The sequence below is a fragment of the Xenopus tropicalis genome, chromosome 3, assembly GCF_000004195.4.
Source record: "Xenopus tropicalis strain Nigerian chromosome 3, UCB_Xtro_10.0, whole genome shotgun sequence".
NCBI classification, from domain to species: Eukaryota; Metazoa; Chordata; class Amphibia; order Anura; family Pipidae; genus Xenopus; species Xenopus tropicalis.
This window is the reverse complement of record NC_030679.2, coordinates 7,066,249-7,090,942: the sequence shown is the minus strand read 5'-3', so window position 1 is coordinate 7,090,942 and position 24,694 is coordinate 7,066,249. Positions and strand designations below refer to the sequence as shown.

The 24,694-nt window shown below is 44.0% G+C and overlaps 1 protein-coding gene across 1 annotated transcript in view; it reads right to left on the bottom strand.

Annotated features, from left to right (window-relative positions):
• The window catches only part of large1 (LARGE xylosyl- and glucuronyltransferase 1), a 235,160-nt gene extending 220,756 nt beyond the window's left edge, over positions 1-14,404 (bottom strand). Inside the window, exon 1 of the mRNA XM_031898555.1 lies at positions 13,148-14,404. The gene's annotated coding sequence lies outside the window, so the exon portion shown is untranslated. The remainder of the gene's footprint in view (positions 1-13,147) is intronic.
• Between the last annotated feature and the right edge of the window lie 10,290 nt (positions 14,405-24,694).

Genomic DNA, 24,694 nt, shown 5'->3' with positions numbered 1-24,694 from the left:
GTTGCCATTTTGTGACTGCGACGCTCCTTTCTATTCTCGGCGCCTCCCATTAGTTATTCTCGTCGCCGTGGCGACAGGCGTACGCTGCCTACTTACCATAAGCAAATGGCTAATTATTATTTGTGGGAGACTCAGACAGTCGCTTCATAAATCTATAACGAACGCTTATTCCCCGCGTTAATTAAAAATTGCGTAAAAACGACCTTGAGCGGGTATCATTTACCAACACAAAAGTCTGCGTTTCCCACGGCGATTACTTTTATTTATAGGGGAATTAAATATCACTTTCCTCCTATAGTGACTGCTGGGCAGGGGCGGGAACAGCGCCGGGGATGTATTTGGCCTTCCCATTCGCTATCCAGAAGGAACGCACAGGTATCCCAAGGACCAATCACATTAGAGTGCCCACTCTTTATTCATTGGCTAAAGGAGCTGGGTCAGTAATAATATTAGGCCCCACCCACATCCAAACCATTGGGACACATACACTGAACATAAGCACCTATCGGACCCTCTATTCCCCCCATAGCAACCAATCAGAGGTTTGCTTTTTCATTTAAAATGGGTGTGGTCTCGTTTCCTAATGGTTCTTTGGATCCCAACTATGGAACTTGCACCATTGGGACCACCCAGGGCCCCCTATTATTAGCCCATAGCTCACAGTCCCTCCGTGGGTTGGGGCCATGGCAACAAGAATGGGGGCCCATTGAATGTCATTATGACAAAGCCCCACCCATAATCCCCCCAACTCACCCATAAAGGGAAACTAAACCCTGCTATACAGGACAGGATTGGAGGGTTATAATATTATATATAATGCCTTGGGCATATTATCCTGTAGTATACACTTCCCGGGGGTTTTTAAGGTAATGCTCTGGCAACAATTTCCTGCGCTATATGCTGCCTGGGGGTCAGAAGTTGGGGTAGAAGAGGCATAAGCCTAGGGTGCGAGGGTGGGGGGGCAATAGGCACATAACTTTTCTATCTGCCCAATCCTAGTCTGGGCCCTCGTTGCACTACTGCCTGCTCATTACTTACCTCCCCTCTACCCCGTTGGGGAGTTATAGATGATGCTGGGGGCACAATATCCTGTAGTATATACTGTATAGCCTAGAGGGGTGGTTTACTATTAATGCTAAGGACACCATTTCCTGTACTATATGCTCATTTAACCATGAAATAAACCCAATAGGGCTGTTCTGCCCCAATAAGGGGTAATTATATCTTAGTTGGGATCAAGTACAGGTACTGTTTTATTATTACAGAGAAAAGGGAATCATTTAACCATTAAATAAACCCAATAGGGCTGTTCTGCCCCCAATAAGGGGTAATTATATCTTAGTTGGGATCAAGTACAGGTACTGTTTTATTATTACAGAGAAAAGGGAATCATTTAACCATGAAATAAACCCAATAGGGCTGTTCTGCCCCCAATAAGGGGTAATTATATCTTAGTTGGGATCAAGTACAGGTACTGTTTTATTATTACAGAGAAAAGGGAATCATTTAACCATTAAATAAACCCAATAGGGCTGTTCTGGCCCAATAAGGGGTAATTATATCTTAGTTGGGATCAAGTACAGGTACTGTTTTATTATTACAGAGAAAAGGGAATCATTTAACCATGAAATAAACCCAATAGGGCTGTTCTGCCCCAATAAGGGGTAATTATATCTTAGTTGGGATCAAGTACAGGTACTGTTACATTATTATTATTACAGAGAAAAGGGAATGCTCTGGCCATAAATACCCCCCAGTCCCCCCCACTGCCCCTAATGTAGCGTGAAGGTCGAACCCCAGGGCTGCGGAGGAGGTATCATTGGGCCATAATGGCGCGGTGCAGATGATTTAGCACAGCCGGGGCCCCAGTGGCCGGAGCAGCACATTTCTATCCCGGCCCCGCTGTGCCCAGAGCATTCCCGCCGCTTTGCCATCCTCGCTGCAGGGCCCCGGGGCTGATTGCTTTCTTCCCTTCTCCACCTGTCAATTAAATGAAAGGAGCGGTAATTGGAATCAACGTGCGCTCCGGTGACATCATAAGGGACCGCAGCTCGTTAGGCAGAGACATTACACTCCAGATATTACCGACAATTGAATGTAAATGACAAAGGGGAACGGCAGGGGGGCTGCCATTACTCGCTCCGCGCTTTATTACAATCTTACATGGCCGGGGCCGGGGATAATAATCAAATATCAATTAGAGGGGATGAGAGTTCTGACTAATGGCTTTTATGCTTTGATTTCACATCGGCAACACCTTGACGCGCGGGGTTAATAAGCAGTCATTTAGCTGCCTGCTGCTGCCTGCACTGCCTTCTGGGTAGCCAAGCAGTGGGCATCTATGGGCCCCCGAGGGCCCATATCAGTCATGAGTCGGGCATTAGCAGTGCAACTATCGGGCCAATGGCACAACAGGACTCGTAGGGTTCATTACTACTTAGCTGGAAGGGCCCACGGATTTGGGGGTTACAGGTTTAAAGGGGGACCTGTCACCCTAAGAAATGATCCTTCAGTGTTGGAGTTGACAGTCACAGCCAGAAGGCCGGCGCCATTTTGTATACATTGTTATTAAGGCAAAGCTTTGTATCACCCTGAAATCTTATGCATTTGCCATCTAGGTGATATCTAGGAAGTGCTGAATGGAAAGTGAAAGTAATAGTAATTAAAAATCTGAGCTGTCAATCATATATTGCCTGCCCCGCCTCTATGCCTTCGGCATAGAGGCGGGGCAGGCAATATATGATTGACAGCTCAGATTTTTAAATACATTTATAACAAGTATCGATGATTTAATTGAAAAAAGAATATGGGTTTCATGTTTAATCAGGGCCGGACTGGGGGGTGCCCCACCGGCCGCGCCCCGTAACCCCCCCCGGAGGGTCCCCCACCCAATGTCCTCCCCAGAACGTGAGTAAATTTAATGTGTCAGGGGAGGAACGTTTGGGCGCCGGCAAGGGTCGGGCCTGGGCCACCGGGGCCCCCCCCCCCGGGATTTTTCCCACCCTGCTTTTTATGTCGTGGTGACAGGTCCCCTTTAAAAGGAAATAGTGATTTCTGGCCACACCCCTATTTGTAGGTGGCCTGCCCAAACCCCGCCTACTGTAGGTTAAGCCTCGGCCCTTGACTACTTGAGACTGAAGGCCCCCCCTATGGTGAACGGGACCCCCCCCCCACCTAACGTAGCCAATGAGATTTAAACAAGAGGGGTCATCCCAGGCCCTTAATTCCAAGGGGGTTCAGTGCTGGAATAAAGGGGTACAGCTGGGGTACAGCTTAGGGGCCAAAGCTTAGGGCCAAAGGAATCATTAATTTCCCCCCAACCCCCCCAGTTTGTGCAGGGAGCTGTAGTACAACTACATTTACATGACCCCCCGGCTCCCTTAATGCTCCGACTCCATCACCGGCGGCTTCTCGCTTTGCTCGTATTTAACATGCCGATTGCGTCCGTTTCTGCTCAAAGACAACAAATTGCTTCGTGTATCCGAAATAATCACGTGGGAAATGAACGGGAAGAGAAATAGCAAAACACATTCATAATAAGCCCAACGCACAGAAACGGCTCCGGCTTTAAAGGGCAACTATACCTGCGCACAGAAAAGCAATAAAAAAGACGGCGACGTATGATCGCCCCTATAATAAATATATTTATATATATGATATATATATATATATAATATAATATTTATATATATATTATATATATATATATTATATAAGGCTTCCAGTTATACCTTCAGTTCCACCTGGCCACACCCCAATAGACACATGCCACACCCAATAATACAGATCCATGTCCCAGGTTAACCAAGCCCCACCCAATTACTACTAGCTATAACTATATATATATATATATATATATATATATATATATATATATAATATAATATATATTATATATATATATATTATATAAGGCTTCCAGTTATACCTCCATTTCCACCTGGCCACACCCCAATAGACACATGCCACACCCAATTATACAGATCCATGTCCCAGATGATCCAAACCCCACCCAATTCCTACTAGCCCCACCCTTTTCTTAGTCCACTCATTGGGACAGTTTGGGGCAGTTTATCTTAGGCACGCCCCTGGTCTACCCAAGCCACGCCCATTCTGCTGACCTACACTCCCCTGTTCCGCTCATGCCACACCCCCAAGGATTTTGGGGTGTGCTCTAATGCTTTTTTAATGATGACAGCTAGTTCTATGTGACGGGGCTGTTGCTATGGGTAACTGGGGGAGAGGGGGGCAAATCAGGGTGAATTGACATATCTGGTCCCTTTAGACGATCAAGCAGGGCCTTCCCCGTTCACTGCTTATCATTTGTCCCTTTAAAATTGTCAATCAAAGGCTGTGATTGGCTGCAAGCGTAAATGGCAGCACAAAAATCAGTGCAGTCTGCGGCGTGCAACTGCCTACTAATGTATGATTTGGTTTTATACGTGTCCAGTATTAAAGGGGGGAGCAACAAGGGGGGTAGGGAACAATCACAAACCCCACAGTCTGGTCGGAAGGGAGCACTGCGGCCCCCCGTAACCACCACAATGGGGCCCTCGAAAAGAAAATCCATTACCGGAGAGGTCCAACAAGCCAGTGCCATCGGGGAGGTAATAATCCGGCCCTGGAACTGTTCCTTCATTCCACTTTAAAGGGGTACTTCATCTTTAAATTAACCTTTCGTATAACGTAGAGAGTGCGATTCTGAAACAATTTGCAATTGGTCTTAATTTTTTATTTTGTTTTTGAATCATTTCGCTTTTTGTTCAGCAGCTCTCCAGTCTGGAATTCCGGCAGCTATCTGGTCGCTAGGGTCCAAATTAACCTAGCTACCAGTAACAATGAAACAATGAGAGCCTCACAGAGCAATAGATTTTTGTTTGGACTGGGTCCCCGCCCCAGGGGCCCCGCACCCCTCCAAAGTGCCTCCTTCCGGCCGTGTACTCCGCAGGTGCCCCTGCCACCACGCACCCCTAACCCCCCCACGCAGGGTCCCCTGCCACCACGAACCCCTAACCCCCCTACGCAGGTGCCCCTGCCACCACCCACCCCTAACCCCCCCATGCAGGGTCCCCTGCCACTACGTACCCCTAACCCCCCCACGCAGGTGCCCCTGCCACCACCCACCCCTAACCCCCCCACGCAGGGTCCCCTGCCACCACGAACCCCTAACCCCCCTACGCAGGTGCCCCTGCCACCACCCACCCCTAACCCCCCCACGCAGGGTCCCCTGCCACCACGAACCCCTAACCCCCCCATGCAGGGTCCCCTGCCACCACGTACCCCTAACCCCCCACGCAGGGTCCCCTGCCACCACCCCTAACCCCCCCACGCAGGGTCCCCTGCCACCACGCACCCCTAACCCCCCCACGCAGGGTTCCCTGCCACCACGCACCCCTAACCCCCCCACACAGGGTCCCCTGCCACCACGCACCCCTAACTCTCCCCCACGCAGGGGCCCCTGCCACCGCGCACCCCTAACCCCCCCCATGTAGGGGCCCCTGCCACCGCGCACCCCTAACCCCCCCATGTAGGGGCCCCTGCCACCGCGCACCCCTAACCCCCCCCACGCAGGGGCCCCTGCCACCACGCACCCCTAACTCTCCCCCACGCAGGGGCCCCTGCCACCGCGCACCCCTAACCCCCCCCATGTAGGGGCCCCTGCCACCGCGCATCAATAACTCCCCCCCACGCAGGGGCCCCTGCCACCGCGCATCCCTAACCCCCCCCATGCAGGGTCCCCTGCCACCACGGACCCCTAACCCCCCCCGACACAGAGGCCCCTGTCCGACATCCTCGCCTGAACGCACATATGTGAAACGCGTTGAGGAGGACAGAGGAAGCGGCAATAGGATCGGGTCTGGGCCGCCAAGGCCCACCAGGTATTTTTCCCGTTTCCCAGTGGCCCAATCCGACCCTGGCTGCCGGGGTCAGTGACCCCCATTTAAAAGCTGGAAGGAGGCAGAAGAAGAGAGGGAATAATGCAAATACTATAACAAATAAAAAACAAAGACCAATTGAAAAGTTGCTAGGCCTTTCTACAACATACTAAACCCAAAGGCAAACCACCCCGTAACTGGGTTGTTACTGGACCCAACATACCTGGGCATTTTCGCTTTTCGCTCTAAAATACCCCTTTTTCCGGCATAAAGAGAAAAGAAAGGCAGAAAATCGCCGCGTTTGCTTGATGACTTATTTAAAGAGACGGTTCCTCGATTCCGCGTGATTATCTCCCCAATTTGCACACATATTTCAGCAGCAGAGATTTTATCCAGCAGCTAATCAATTCCGCCATAGAATGGAGAGATAGAGTGCTTGGGCTGCGGCCGACACGGCGGGGCGGGGGGGGGGGCAAGACGCAGTTACTCGGAAATGGGCCTAAATGGCTTCCCAGCATTAATCACGGGAGGGAATAAAAGATGATTACGCCGGCACTAAGTGATGCGCACGGAATGATTAAAGTGACCAGGACTGACTGTCGGCCATTGGCTTGTGGCAAAGGAGATGGGGCCACGCGGCTTCAACCAAGTGCCGACTGATTGCCTAAAGGGCAACTAAGGGGCAGATTTACTATAACTATAATTTTTACTTTTTTCTGTGAGCTTTAGCGATAAAAATCCGGTTGGTAAATGACTATATATACAGGTATGGGATCCCTTGAGTTTATTTAATGGTTAAATGATTCCCTTTTCTCTGTAATAATAAAACAGTACCTGTACTTGATCCCAACTAAGATATAATTACCCCTTATTGGGGCAGAACAGCCCTATTGGGTTTATTTCATGGTTAAATGATTCCCTTTTCTCTGTAATAATAAAACAGTACCTGTACTTGATCCCAACTAAGATATAATTACCCCTTATTGGGGCAGAACAGCCCTATTGGGTTTATTTAATGGTTAAATGATTCCCTTTTCTCTGTAATAATAAAACAGTACCTATACTTGATCCCAACTAAGATATAATTACCCCTTATTGGGGCAGAACAGCCCTATTGGGTTTATTTCATGGTTAAATGATTCCCTTTTCTCTGTAATAATAAAACAGTACCTGTACTTGATCCCAACTAAGATATAATTACCCCTTATTGGGGGCAGAACAGCCCTATTGGGTTTATTTAATGGTTAAATGATTCCCTTTTCTCTGTAATAATAAAACAGTACCTGTACTTGATCCCAACTAAGATATAATTACCCCTTATTGGGGGCAGAACAGCCCTATTGGGTTTATTTAATGGTTAAATGATTCCCTTTTCTCTGTAATAATAAAACAGTACCTATACTTGATCCCAACTAAGATATAATTACCCCTTATTGGGGCAGAACAGCCCTATTGGGTTTATTTAATGGTTAAATGATTCCCTTTTCTCTGTAATAATAAAACAGTACCTGTACTTGATCCCAACTAAGATATAATTACCCCTTATTGGGGGCAGAACAGCCCTATTGGGTTTATTTAATGGTTAAATGATTCCCTTTTCTCTGTAATAATAAAACAGTACCTGTACTTGATCCCAACTAAGATATAATTATAATTGGGTTTATTTTATGTTAAGATATAGAGATTCAAATTCCATATCCAGAGAACCCCAGATCCCGAGCATTCTGGATAACAGGTCCCATACCTGTATATATATATATATATATATATATATATATATAACTTCATATATATATATATGGGTTTTGTCCCTGAGGAAGAGCACAGATTGTGCTCGAAACGTTGGAATTTTTTCAATAAAACCACTTTTTCTTTTGTATCAAGTCCCTGTGTGTGCGGCACTCTTTCTACTATATATATATATATATATATATATACACATATATACAGTATATATATATATCATAACCATAGATTCTTCCTTCTGCCACTAGATGGAGCATGGAGTGAAAACAAACAGCAAAGAAAACCATCTGGCCAAATCCTTGGAAAACAGCACTGCTGCAAATGCAACGCTTGTAACTCAATTACAATGCCACGGGGGGGCATCTCAGTGCCCTTGATCACCTCCAATTACTGGCCAAAAGCCCAGTATACATAGGTATTTAGCATCACTTTGCTGCAAACGTTTACTTGCCCTTTAATATAAAGCCCCGTCTCTGTAACTTGGCTGCTTCAGGAATGAGAGGGGGATGATAGTCGAGAACAAGCCGTTCCACGTGGGACGGAATCCCTCCGGCAGGCACTGAGTCACAACGGGTGACATTCCAAAGGGAGACAAACAGACGCTTCGGGCTCAGTTGATAAATTGCGCCAAGTGGTTTTCAGCTCAGCCAGTAAGTGACCTTCCTTGTTTAATTAATAGAGTCTGACACCTACAGAACGACTATCTACCTGCTGGTTTGGCTGCACTAATCTAGAGGAAAGTTAGTAGCCTCCACTCCCAGTGGCAAGGTGCATTGTGGGCCAAACCCATGGTGTGTCTATGGGCACCTTGTGCTGTGTTCTAGGCTATCATTGCAGGTAGCCTATAACTGAAATTTCAAATTGTTATTTTTTTTTCCTCTGATCCTTAAATATAAGTGCGGAGTGGATTGAGCTGTCAAACAGGGGAAGGTGTTCATAACGAACGGCCTATAATAATCCTTACAGCTAATTAACCTCTGTCCTTCCGCTGTGGTCCCTACGCAGGCAATTAGACTAATAGAACCGCAGAACCAAGACATGACGTGGCCCCGACGCATTTTCACAGCCAACAGTCAATTCGGGGAAATTACAAATTCTGGTCTCCTTGAACCTTCAATATTATTCATCTCTAAAAGACCCATCAACGTTGTACTGTTTCTTTCTATGATTTTCTTATTAGCAAAGATCCCAGTCAGCCTTGTTCTACGGTCGATTGCCCTGGGTCCCATATATATCCCTGCACAGCAGCAGCTAAAGGCAAAGTAACCCAGCGAAAATATATTGTCTGAGAATTCAGCTATTGATACTAGCAGCAAGTGTAGCCTCTGGGAAGGGACTGGGGCTGTGGGATAGCAGGTATAGTAGGGAGAGATGGTGCCTATAGTAGCAGTGGGGGGATAATAGCCTCTGGGAAGGGACTGGGGCTGTGGGATAGCAGGTATAGTAGGGAGAGATGGTGCCTATAGTAGCAGTGGGGGATAATAGCCTCTGGGAAGGGACTGGGGCTGTGGGATAGCGGGTATAGTAGGGAGAGATGGTGCCTATAGTAGCAGTGGGGGATAATAGCCTCTGGGAAGGGACTGGGGCTGTGGGATAGCAGGTATAGTAGGGAGAGATGGTGCCTATAGTAGCAGTGGGGGGATAATAGCCTCTGGGAAGGGACTGGGGCTGTGGGATAGCAGGTATAGTAGGGAGAGATGGTGCCTATAGTAGCAGTGGGGGGATAATAGCCTCTGGGAAGGGACTGGGGCTGTGGGATAGCAGGTATAGTAGGGAGAGATGGTGCCTATAGTAGCAGTGGGGGATAATAGCCTCTGGGAAGGGACTGGGGCTGTGGGATAGCAGGTATAGTAGGGAGAGATGGTGCCTATAGTAGCAGTGGGGGGGATAATAGCCTCTGGGAAGGGACTGGGGCTGTGGGATAGCAGGTATAGTAGGGAGAGATGGTGCCTATAGTAGCAGTAGGGGGATAATAGCCTCTGGGAAGGGACTGGGGCTGTGGGATAGCAGGTATAGTAGGGAGAGATGGTGCCTATAGTAGCAGTGGGGGGATAATAGCCTCTGGGAAGGGACTGGGGCTGTGGGATAGCAGGTATAGTAGGGAGAGATGGTGCCTATAGTAGCAGTAGGGGGATAATAGCCTCTGGGAAGGGACTGTGGCTGTGGGATAGCAGGTATAGTAGGGAGAGATGGTGCCTATAGTAGCAGTGGGGGGATAATAGCCTCTGGGAAGGGACTGGGGCTGTGGGATAGCAGGTATAGTAGGGAGAGATGGTGCCTATAGTAGCAGTGGGGGGATAATAGCCTCTGGGAAGGGACTGGGGCTGTGGGATAGCAGGTATAGTAGGGAGAGATGGTGCCTATAGTAACAGTGGGGGGATAATAGCCTCTGGGAAGGGACTGGGGCTGTGGGATAGCAGGTATAGTAGGGAGAGATGGTGCCTATAGTAGCAGTGGGGGGATAATAGCCTCTGGGAAGGGACTGGGGCTGTGGGATAGCGGGTATAGTAGGGAGAGATGGTGCCTATAGTAGCAGTGGGGGATAATAGCCTCTGGGAAGGGACTGGGGCTGTGGGATAGCGGGTATAGTAGGGAGAGATGGTGCCTATAGTAGCAGTGGGGGGATAATAGCCTCTGGGAAGGGACTGGGGCTGTGGGATAGCAGGTATAGTAGGGAGAGATGGTGCCTATAGTAACAGTGGGGGGGATAATAGCCTCTGGGAAGGGACTGGGGCTGTGGGATAGCAGGTATAGTAGGGAGAGATGGTGCCTATAGTAGCAGTGGGGGGATAATAGCCTCTGGGAAGGGACTGGGGCTGTGGGATAGCAGGTATAGTAGGGAGAGATGGTGCCTATAGTAGCAGTGGGGGGATAATAGCCTCTGGGAAGGGACTGGGGCTGTGGGATAGCAGGTATAGTAGGGAGAGATGGTGCCTATAGTAGCAGTGGGGGGATAATAGCCTCTGGGAAGGGACTGGGGCTGTGGGATAGCAGGTATAGTAGGGAGAGATGGTGCCTATAGTAGCAGTGGGGGGATAATAGCCTCTGGGAAGGGACTGGGGCTGTGGGATAGCAGGTATAGTAGGGAGAGATGGTGCCTATAGTAGCAGTGGGGGGATAATAGCCTCTGGGAAGGGACTGGGGCTGTGGGATAGCAGGTATAGTAGGGAGAGATGGTGCCTATAGTAGCAGTGGGGGGATAATAGCCTCTGGGAAGGGACTGGGCTGTGGGATAGCAGGTATAGTAGGGAGAGATGGTGCCTATAGTAGCAGTGGGGGGATAATAGCCTCTGGGAAGGGACTGGGGCTGTGGGATAGCAGGTATAGTAGGGAGAGATGGTGCCTATAGTAGCAGTGGGAAGGTAAAACAGGGTGCACACACAATTACACCTTTCAGTTGCCACATTCTGAGTTGCAGGGTCAGGAAGCTGCCGCCAGGGGGCAGTATATTTCACTTCTACATCACTCCGGGAGTACAAGACAAGGGAGAGCCAAGGAGCGGTTGGGGGGCCCACAGAATAGAGACTTCTAATTTGAGTAATAATTATATTTAACAATAGTTGCTTTGGCTGATTTTCCCAACCAGAATTCCCTATCCCGGGAAGAAGGGACGACTGCCTTGGGGTTGGCCATTGGGACCCTTGGTTGTTCTCTAACCAATCATATGTAATGATAGTTTTTAAAGGGGAACAAAGCTACTGTGCTCCTTCCCTTGGCTCTAGGTTACCCCAAATACCCCCCCCCAGGTACAGCAATAAATTACCCACCAATTTTTCCTTCTGCAGAATAAATACAATTACCCCAATTAATTAGGGGTTCTAGTTGCCCTTTAAGTTCCATACTAAGTTACATACTCTACATCACATTTTATTTCCCTTTTGTCATTTAATACAGGTTATATAACATTTTGGACTACAACTCCCAGCAACCCTTGACAGCCAAAGAACTACAGTAACAGCCCACAGGCAGCAATGGGAATGTAGAACAATAGAAATGTCCAACATATTACATGGTGCCACCATCAAGTAGTGGTTCCAACAGGTTGGGTCTCCTTATGGTTAAATGTCCTGCTTGAATAGTCAATACAATGCTGGGGGGGGGGGGTCCACAATCCTGAGAAAAAGCTGAAGAAACCCTACCCTAACGATTCAGCCTCACAACGGGTGCCCAAAAAGGTACCTGCCCCTTTGCCAAACCAAGGCCCCAAGGGTAGACAACTGACACAAAATGAATAGACCGTGTTGCCATAACCAAACAGACCCACAGATGACCCACCATAAAGTTCTGAACTGATGATGACCCACCATAAAGTTCTAATATGTGTATTTCATATTAGGATACATGGTTACATACTAAATTGCTACACTGGCCCATTGAGGTCCACCTGTCCAGAGATAGTAAAGAAAACCATTAGCAACGTGGTTCTATCCTATGGGTTGGGAACCAAAACGGGGTCCACGTGTTGTTCATGGTGGACCTCTGTGGGTTTCAATAGTAACTGAAATAAGGCACATCATTAAATGACTCTGAGACTTAACTGGGTCCACATGTTGTTCATGGTGGGTCTCCATGGGTTCTGAAATAAGGCACATCATTAATTCTGAGCCAATGCTGGGGTCACAACGCTGACTCCCAGACTTAACTGGGTCCCCTGACAAAGAGAAACTCGTCCCTACGAGCCCCATAGTCCCCATGAGGGGCAACCAACGATGCCGTCCAAGAGGACCTTTTTGGACACAATCATTCTTAGCACTTCAGTCACCGAGCCAACCGTCATTGGAAACTTATCCGTCCATGCTCAAGTTTCTCCTACACTTAGTTACACAGACTGGGAGATCCTTGGGGATTTACTCGCTCGTTGCTTCATCTATCTCTGCAATGAGAATCTAACAACCTAGAGATGGCCGGACCCACGGGGGGGGGGGGGGGGGGGGGAGTATCAAGGCACAGCATGGGGAGAACCAATGCATGGAGACAATTTCACTTGTTTGCTTTTTCATATCTGTTTAACCTTCACATCGTTCCATGAACGTTCTTCACAATTATTCCACAGCCCCTCAACCCCCCCCCAGATATTAACGGGGAACCAAATATCTATATATCATGGAAGCTATAGCTCCATATCCATCAACACAGAGTGCGGATCCCAATAAAAACGCCTGTCGGACACGTAACCACAATGCCCCAAAACCCGGACACCATCCCACCACTCTTGGACCCTAACTTGGACATTTCTACTGCAGGTTGTTAAATACCCCACTCCCAAGGCTGAATCATTGATTGTATACGGAGCGATTTGCTGGCATAATCGCACCTGTTTTCCTCTTGATACCAACTTACTGCTAAGTCAGAGGACCCAGCTGGGTTCCAAAGCATTTAATATGAAGGTTGACAAGAGGGAATTTATCTCCTACACCTTACACGGCTTGCAAGCACCACCGAAAGGCTTCCGGCTGAGCATATAAAACAGGTTGGCAGCCCCTTTTGCTGACAGCCCCCACCCTGTGGTTATTTACCCCTCATACCTTATTCAAAGTATCTGCTGTCAGCCTTAAATCCAGTTAGGAGGCACCAGGAGGGATGTCAATCATCTCCGATTTATTGTACACAGTTGGGTGAAGGCAACTCTGTTTGGATAAATGTAAAAATTGACTCCAGGTGGGTGATAAAGTTGGGCGGTGATGGGTGCTAATATCCACAGGGAGGTGGTGGCATCTAAGTCGATCTTTGAGAGGTGACCTTGTTCACCAGAGGTCCATGTTCACTTGGAAGTATCCATAGAACGTGGTGGTTGACCTTTAATCGTGCCCAGGAAAGTTGCTAAACCCTTGATGGTTTCAGAAATGGAAAGGTTTGTAGCGTTGGTCTACGAATGGGGGTATCTCCTGGAGAACTTGAGGGCTTGCTTCCCCTTTATATATCTTTTTATAAGCAGGAGAAATAGAAGGGTGGATTACCTTTTATAGTTCCCCCAAAGGGTCTCTTTGGATATGAAGACCTGGGTGTCTCCAGTGAGGACCTTGGAGCTCCTAGAAGATGAAAAGACAACCAGAGCTGTGATCTTGCCCTTGGTGCCCAGCTGGGGGGTCTCCCAGGTGGGTGATTGTCTTTCCTGGGGGGCCCTTGTCGGTGAAATGATCCCCAAATGGGGGGCTTGAAGTTTTTCCTTTACCTGGTGGTCTTCTTGTTGGTAGGAAAGTCCATGCTGTGGGCTTGGAGTTTCCCCTTGAGTGTCAATGAGGGTCCCAACGAAGCGCTTGGGGTTTCCGTCCAACCTTGAGGGGGGTCTCTATGGAAAAAGGGGCTCAGTTTAGTGATTTCCTTGCCTGGGACTTGTCCTTGTCACTAGCCAGATGCCGATTGGGCTCGGAGACGGTTCCTCGGCCCGGGGGGGGGGGTCTCTGTATGAGCAGCAGAGTCAGTTATGGGGCCGGTAGATCCCCATTGGGAAGAGGGGGGCAGTTGGTAGATGACAGTTCCTGCCAGGCCCCAGTGGGTGGCAGTTTGGGTGCAGCTGCCCCGGCCTGTGCCTCACACAGCCCCGGAGCTTTCCTGACACGGTAGCGGCGCCCCCAGACGGTGCCCTTGCCCCCAGCCCCCGGTGCCTGAGTCTCTCTGGGCCGGAGATGCCCGGGCTGCTCTGCGCTACAGGCCCGGCCGCTCAGCACCACGGACAGATCCCGGGCAGGTGAGTAGGGAGGGGCGGGTAACACAGGGATGTATGGCCTCCAGCCCGGAGCTCTCTCTCTGCTGCTCCTCTCCCTGCGTCCCCCGGACTTCTACCCCCCTTCCCTCCTCAGCCTTTCCCTCCCAGCCCAAGCTCAGCTCCACCCACAGCTCAGCTCCACCCACCCACAGCCCCTCCCATCCCTGCTTTATCCCTCCCATCCCTGCTCTATCCCTCCCACATCAGCTCAGCTCCTCCCATCCCTGCTCTGTCCCTCCCAATACTCTCCGTATCCCTCCCAAACCCCAGCTTAGCTCCTCCCATGCTCCCCTGAGTACCTGCCAATCCTACCCGAGTCCCGCCCAGCCCTGTTACTTCCCTATCTCTGTCCCACCCACTATCAGCTCTACCCCGCCCCCTGCTTCTCATTATCTCTCATCAGCCCCGCCCTCCGAAATGAAACCCCCCCCAGTCCCAACTTTATCCCGCCCAATTCTGCCTTTGCCCCTCCCATCCATAGCTATTACCCAATCTGATTCCCAGCCCGCACTCAGTCCTTTCCCACTCAGTCGCATTTATGTTTCTGTCTGCGTCTGTCGCTAACTCTGTCCCACCCGATTCTCCCCTATTCCTCCTTCTGCCCTGAATTATCTGCCCCTCCCACCCCTGCCTATTGCCCCCTGTTCCTGCCCCCCCAATGTCTCTTTCCCTCTGACAATAATCGCTCCATCCCATGATACTGTGTGTCCTGTTCTGTTCTACCCCCCCCATCTCTTTCCTCCCCATTTACCCCCTCTGGGCTCTGGGGACACCCTTGATCTTCTCACCCCCCCCCAGTCACTCCTTCCCTTCATTCTATTTCTCACCTTCCCTCACTTTCCTCTCTCAGTTTGGGGAGACCCTTTGCTCCATTTGCCCCCTCCCTCTAATCCTCATTCCTTTCTGCCCAAATTCCCCTCAGTGCCCCCCCCTATTCCCCATTCTGCCCCTCACACACTCTCTCCAGCCTCAGTTTTCTACCATCTTCTTCCTCCATTATTAGAACTCCATTAATTTTCTTCTATCCACCCAGCCCGATCCTTTCTCTCTCTCCTTTCCATATACTTACCCATATACTGTACTTACCCATATACTGTACTTACCCATATACTTACCCATATACTGTACTTACCCATATACTGTACTTACCCATATACTGTACTTACCCATATACTGTACTTACCCATATACTTACCCATATACTGTACTTACCCATATACTTACCCATATACTGTACTTACCCATATACTGTACTTACCCATATACCCCATATACTGTACTTACCCATATACTGTACTTACATACTGTACTTATATACTGTACTTACCCATATACTTACCCATATACTGTACTTACCCATATACTGTACGTACCCATATACTGTACTTACCCATATACTTACCCATATACTGTACTTACCCATATACTGTACGTACCCATATACTGGTACTTACCCATATACTGTACTTACCCATACACTGTACTTACCCATATACTTACCCATATACTGTACTTACCCATATACTGTACTTACCCATAACTGTACTTACCCATATACTTACCCATATACTGTACTTACCCATACACTGTACTTACCCATATACTTACCCATATACTTACCCATATACTGTACTTACCCATATACTGTACTTACCCATACACTGTACTTACCCATATACTTACCCATATACTTACCCATATACTTACCCATATACTGTACTTACCCATATACTTACCCATATACTGTACTTACCCATACACTGTACTTACCCATATACTTACCCATATACTGTACTTACCCATATACTTACCCATATACTGTACTTACCCATATACTGGACTTACCCATACACTGTACTTACCCATATACTTACCCATATACTTACCCATATACTGTACTTACCCATATACTTACCCATATACTGTACTTACCCATATACTTACCCATATACTGTACTTACCCATATACTGTACTTACCCATATACTTACCCATATACTGTACTTACCCATATACTTACCCATATACTGTACTTACCCATATACGTACCCATATACTGTACTTACCCATACACTGTACTTACCCATATACTTACCCATATACTTACCCATATACTGTACTTACCCATATACTTACCCATATACTGTACTTACTCATACACTGTACTTACCCATATACTTACCCATATACTGTACTTACCCATATACTTACCCATATACTGTACTTACCCATACACTGTACTTACCCATATACTTACCCATATACTTACCCATATACTGTACTTACCCATATACTTACCCATATACTGTACTTACCCATATACTTACCCATATACTGTACTTACCCATATACTGTACTTACCCATATACTGTACTAACCCATATACTTACCCATATACTGTACTTACCCATATACTTACCCATATACTGTACTTACCCATATACGTACCCATATACTGTACTTACCCATATACGTACCCATATACTGTACTTACCCATATATTTACCCATATACTGTACTTACCCATATATTTACCCATATACTGTACTTACCCATATACTGTACTTACCCATATACTTACCCATATACTGTACTTACCCATATACGTACCCATATACTGTACTTACCCATATACTGTACTTACCCATATATTTACCCATATACTGTACTTACCCATATACTTACCCATATACTGTACTTACCCATATACTTACGCATATACTGTACTTACCCATATACGTACCATATACTGTATTTACCCATATACTTACCCATATACTGTACTTACCCATATACTGTACTTACCCATATACTGTACTTACCCATATACTTACCCAAATACTGTACTTACCCATATACTGTACTTACCCAGATACTGTACTTACCCATATACTTACCCATATACTGTACTTACCCATATACTTACCCATATACTGTACTTACCCATATACTTTCCCATATACTGTACTTACCCATATACTGTACTTACCCATATACTGTACTTACCCATATACTTACCCATATACTGTACTTACTCATATACTTACCCATATACTGTACTTACCCATATACGTACCCATATACTGTACTTACCCATATATTTACCCATATACTGTACTTACCCATATACTGTACTTACCCATATACTGTACTTACCCATATACTTACCCATATACTTACCCATATACTGTACTTACCCATATACTGTACTTACCCATATACTGTACTTACCCATATACTTACCCATATACTTACCCATATACTGTACTTACCCATATACTGTACTTACCCATATACTGTACTTACCCATATACTTACCCATATACTTACCCATATACTGTACTTACTGTACTGTACTGTACTGTACTTACCCATATACTGTACTTACCCATATACTTACCCATATACTTACCCATATACTGTACTTACCCATATACGTACCCATATACTGTACTTACCCATATACTTACCCATATACTGTACTTACCCATATACTTACCCATATACTTACCCATATACTGTACTTACCCATATACTGTACTTACCCATATACTTACCCATATACTGTACTTACCCATATACTGTACTTACCCATATACTGTACTTACCCATATACTTACCCATATACTGTACTTACCCATATACTTACCCATATACTGTACTTACCCATATACGTACCCATATACTGTACTTACCCATATACTGTACTTACCCATATACTTACCCATATACTTACCCATATACTGTACTTACCCATATACGTACCCATATACTGTACTTACCCATATACGTACCCATATACTTACCCATATACTTACCCATATACTGTACTTACCCATATACTTACCCATATACTTACCCATATACTGTACTTACCCATATACTTACCCATATACTGTACTTACCCATATACGTACCCATATACTGTACTTACCCATATACTTACCCATATACTTACCCATATACTGTACTTACCCATATACGTACCCATATACTGTACTTACCCATATACGTACCCATATACTTACCCATATACTTACCCATATACTGTACTTACCCATATACTTACCCATATACTGTACTTACCCATATACTTACCCATATACTGTACTTACCCATATACTTACCCATATACTGTACTTACCCATATACGTACCCATATACTGTACTTACCCATATACGTACCCATATACTTACCCATATACTTACCCATATACTGTACTTACCCATATACTTACCCATATACTGTACTTACCCATATACTTACCCATATACTGTACTTACCCATATACTTACCCATATACTGTACTTACCCATATACTGTACTTACCCATATACTGTACTTACCCATATACTTACCCATATACTGTACTTACCCATATACTTACCCATATACTGTACTTACCCATATACGTACCCATATACTGTACTTACCCATATACTGTACTTACCCATATACTTACCCATATACTTACCCATATACTGTACTTACCCATATACGTACCCATATACTGTACTTACCCATATACGTACCCATATACTTACCCATATACTGTACTTACCCATATACTTACCCATATACTTACCCATATACTGTACTTACCCATATACTTACCCATATACTGTACTTACCCATATACGTACCCATATACTGTACTTACCCATATACTGTACTTACCCATATACTTACCCATATACTTACCCATATACTGTACTTACCCATATACGTACCCATATACTGTACTTACCCATATACGTACCCATATACTTACCCATATACTTACCCATATACTGTACTTACCCATATACTTACCCATATACTTACCCATATACTGTACTTACCCATATACTTACCCATATACTGTACTTACCCATATACTTACCCATATACTGTACTTACCCATATACTTACCCATATACTGTACTTACCCATATACTGTACTTACCCATATACTTACCCATATACTGTACTTACTCATATACTTACCCATATACTGTACTTACCCATATACGTACCCATATACTGTACTTACCCATATACTTACCCATATACTGTACTTACTCATATACTTACCCATATACTGTACTTACCCATATACTTACCCATATACTGTACTTACCCATATACTTACCCATATACTGTACTTACCCATATACTGTACTTACCCATATACGTACCCATATACTTACCCATATACTGTACTTACCCATATACTTACCCATATACTGTACTTACCCATATACTGTACTTACCCATATACTTACCCATATACTTACCCATATACTTACCCATATACTTACCCATATACTGTACTTACCCATATACTTACCCATATACTGTACTTACCCATATACTTACCCATATACTTACCCATATACTGTACGTACCCATATACTGTACTTACCCATATACTTACCCATATACTGTACGTACCCATATACTGTACTTACCCATATACTTACCCATATACTGTACTTACCCATATACTTACCCATATACTGTACTTACCCATATACTGTACTTACCCATATACTTACCCATATACTGTACTTACCCATATACTTACCCATATACTGTACTTACCCATATACTTACCCATATACTGTACTTACCCATATACTTACCCATATACTGTACTTACCCATATACTGTACTTACCCATATACTGTACTTACCCATATACTTACCCATATACTGTACTTACCCATATACTGTACTTACCCATATACTGTACTTACCCATATACTGTACTTACCCATATACTTACCCATATACTGTACTTACCCATATACTTACCCATATACTGTACTTACCCATATACTGTACTTACCCATATACTGTACTTACCCATATACTTACCCATATACTGTACTTACCCATATACTGTACTTACCCATATACTGTACTTACCCATATACTTACCCATATACTTACCCATATACTGTACTTACCCATATACTGTACTTACCCATATACTGTACTTACCCATATACTGTACTTACCCATATACTTACCCATATACTGTACTTACCCATATACTTACCCATATACTGTACTTACCCATATACTGTACGTACCCATATACTGTACTTACCCATGTACTTACCCATATACTGTACTTACCCATACACTGTACTTACCCATATACTTACCCATATACTGTACTTACCCATATACTGTACTTACCCATACACTGTACTTACCCATATACTTACCCATATACTGTACTTACCCATATACTTACCCATATACTTACCCATATACTGTACTTACCCATATACTGTACTTACCCATACACTGTACTTACCCATATACTTACCCATATACTTACCCATATACTGTACTTACCCATATACTTACCCATATACTGTACTTACCCATACACTGTACTTACCCATATACTTACCCATATACTGTACTTACCCATATACTTACCCATATACTGTACTTACCCATATACTGGACTTACCCATACACTGTACTAACCCATATACTTACCCATATACTTACCCATATACTGTACTTACCCATATACTTACCCATATACTGTACTTACCCATATACTTACCCATATACTGTACTTACCCATATACTGTACTTACCCATATACTTACCCATATATACTTACCCATATTACCCTGTACTTACCCATATACGTACCCATATACTGTACTTACCAATATACTGTACTTACCCATACACTGTACTTACCCATATACTTACCCATATACTTACCCATATACTGTACTTACCCATATACTTACCCATATACTGTACTTACCCATATACTTACCCATATACTGTACTTACCCATATACTTACCCATATACTGTACTTACCCATATACTGTACTTACCCATATACTTACCCATATACTGTACTTACTCATATACTTACCCATATACTGTACTTACCCATATACGTACCCATATACTGTACTTACCCATATACTTACCCATATACTGTACTTACTCATATACTTACCCATATACTGTACTTACCCATATACTTACCCATATACTGTACTTACCCATATACTTACCCATATACTGTACTTACCCATATACTTACCCATATACTGTACTTACCCATATACGTACCCATATACTTACCCATATACTTACCCATATACTGTACTTACCCATATACTGTACTTACCCATATACTTACCCATATACTTACCCATATACTGTACTTACCCATTTACTGTACTTACCCATATACTGTACTTACCCATATACTTACCCATATACTGTACTTACCCATATACTTACCCATATACTGTACTTACCCATATACTGTACTTACCCATATACTGTACTTACCCATATACTTACCCATATACTGTACTTACCCATATACTTACCCATATACTGTACTTACCCATATACTGTACTTACCCATATACTGTACTTACCCATATACTGTACTTACCCATATACTTACCCATATACTGTACTTACCCATATACTGTACTTACCCATATACTGTACTTACCCATATACTTACCCATATACTGTACTTACCCATATACTGTACTTACCCATATACTGTACTTACCCATATACTACCATATACTTACCCATATACTGTACTTACCCATATACTGTACTTACCCATATACTGTACTTACCCATATACTTACCCATATACTGTACTTACCCATATACTGTACTTACCCATATACTGTACTTACCCATATACTGTACTTACCCATATACTTACCCATATACTGTACTTACCCATACACTGTACTTACCCATATACTTACCCATATACTGTACTTACCCATATACTGTACTTACCCATACACTGTACTTACCCATATACTTACCCATATACTGTACTTACCCATACACTGTACTTACCCATATACTTACCCATATACTGTACTTACCCATATACTGTACTTACCCATACACTGTACTTACCCATATACTTACCCATATACTGTACTTACCCATATACTTACCCATACACTGTACTTACCCATATACTTACCCATATACTGTACTTACCCATATACTGTACTTACCCATATACTGTACTTACCCATACACTGTACTTACCCATATACTTACCCATATACTTACCCATATACTGTACTTACCCATATACTTACCCATATACTGTACTTACCCATATACTTACCCATATACTGTACTTACCCATATACTTACCCATATACTGTACTTACCCATATACTTACCCATATACTGTACTTACCCATATACGTACCCATATACTGTACTTACCCATATACTGTACTTACCCATACACTGTACTTACCCATATACTTACCCATATACTTACCCATATACTTACCCATATACTGTACTTACCCATATACTGTACTTACCCATACACTGTACTTACCCATATACTGTACTTACCCATATACTGTACTTACCCATACACTGTACTTACCCATATACTTACCCATATACTTACCCATATACTGTACTTACCCATATACTTACCCATATACTGTACTTACCCATATACTTACCGATATACTGTACTTACCCATATACTGTACTTACCCATATACTGTACTTACCCATATACTTACCCATATACTGTACTTACCCATATACTTACCCATATACTGTACTTACCCATATACGTACCCATATACTGTACTTACCCATATACGTATCCCATATACTGTACTTACCCATATATTTACCCATATACTGTACTTACCCATATATTTACCCATATACTGTACTTACCCATATACTGTACTTACCCATATACTGTACTTACCCATATACTGTACTTACCCATATACGTACCCATATACTGTACTTACCCATATACTCACCCATATACTGTACTTACCCATATACTTACCCATATACTGTACTTACCCATATACGTACCATATACTGTATTTACCCATATACTGTACTTACCCATATACTTACCCAAATACTGTACTTACCCATATACTGTACTTACCCAGATACTGTACTTACCCATATACTTACCCATATACTGTACTTACCCATATACTTACCCATATACTGTACTTACCCATATACTTTCCCATATACTGTACTTACCCATATACTGTAGTTACCCATATACTGTACTTACCCATATACTTACCCATATACTGTACTTACTCATATACTTACCCATATACTGTACTTACCCATATACGTACCCATATACTGTACTTACCCATATACTTACCCATATACTGTACTTACCCATATACTTACCCATATACTGTACTTACCCATATACTGTACTTACCCATATACTGTACTTACCCATATACTGTACTTACCCATGTACTTACCCATATACTTACCCATATACTGTACTTACCCATATACTGTACTTACCCATATACTGTACTTACCCATATACTTACCCATATACTTACCCATATACTGTACTTACTGTACTGTACTGTACTGTACTTACCCATATACTGTACTTACCCATATACTTACCCATATACTTACCCATATACGTACCCATATACTGTACTTACCCATATACGTACCCATATACTTACCCATATACTTACCCATATACTGTACTTACCCATATACTTACCCATATACTTACCCATATACCTTACCCCATAATACTTACCCATATACTGTACTTACCCATATACTTACCCATATACTGTACTTACCCATATACTGTACTTACCCATATACTGTACTTACCCATATACTTACCCATATACTGTACTTACCCATATACTTACCCATATACTGTACTTACCCATATACGTACCCATATACTGTACTTACCCATATACTGTACTTACCCATATACTTACCCATATACTGTACTTACCCATATACGTACCCATATACTGTACTTACCCATATACTGTACTTACCCATATACTTACCCATATACTGTACTTACCCATATACTTACCCATATACTGTACTTACCCATATACTTACCCATATACTGTACTTACCCATATACGTACCCATATACTGTACTTACCCATATACTGTACTTACCCATATACTTACCCATATACTGTACTTACCCATATACTTACCCATATACTGTACTTACCCATATACGTACCCATATACTGTACTTACCCATATACGTACCCATATACTTACCCATATACTTACCCATATACTGTACTTACCCATATACTTACCCATATACTTACCCATATACTGTACTTACCCATATACTTACCCATATACTGTACTTACCCATATACTTACCCATATACTGTACTTACCCATATACTTACCCATATACTGTACTTACCCATATACTGTACTTACCCATATACTTACCCATATACTGTACTTACTCATATACTTACCCATATACTGTACTTACCCATATACGTACCCATATA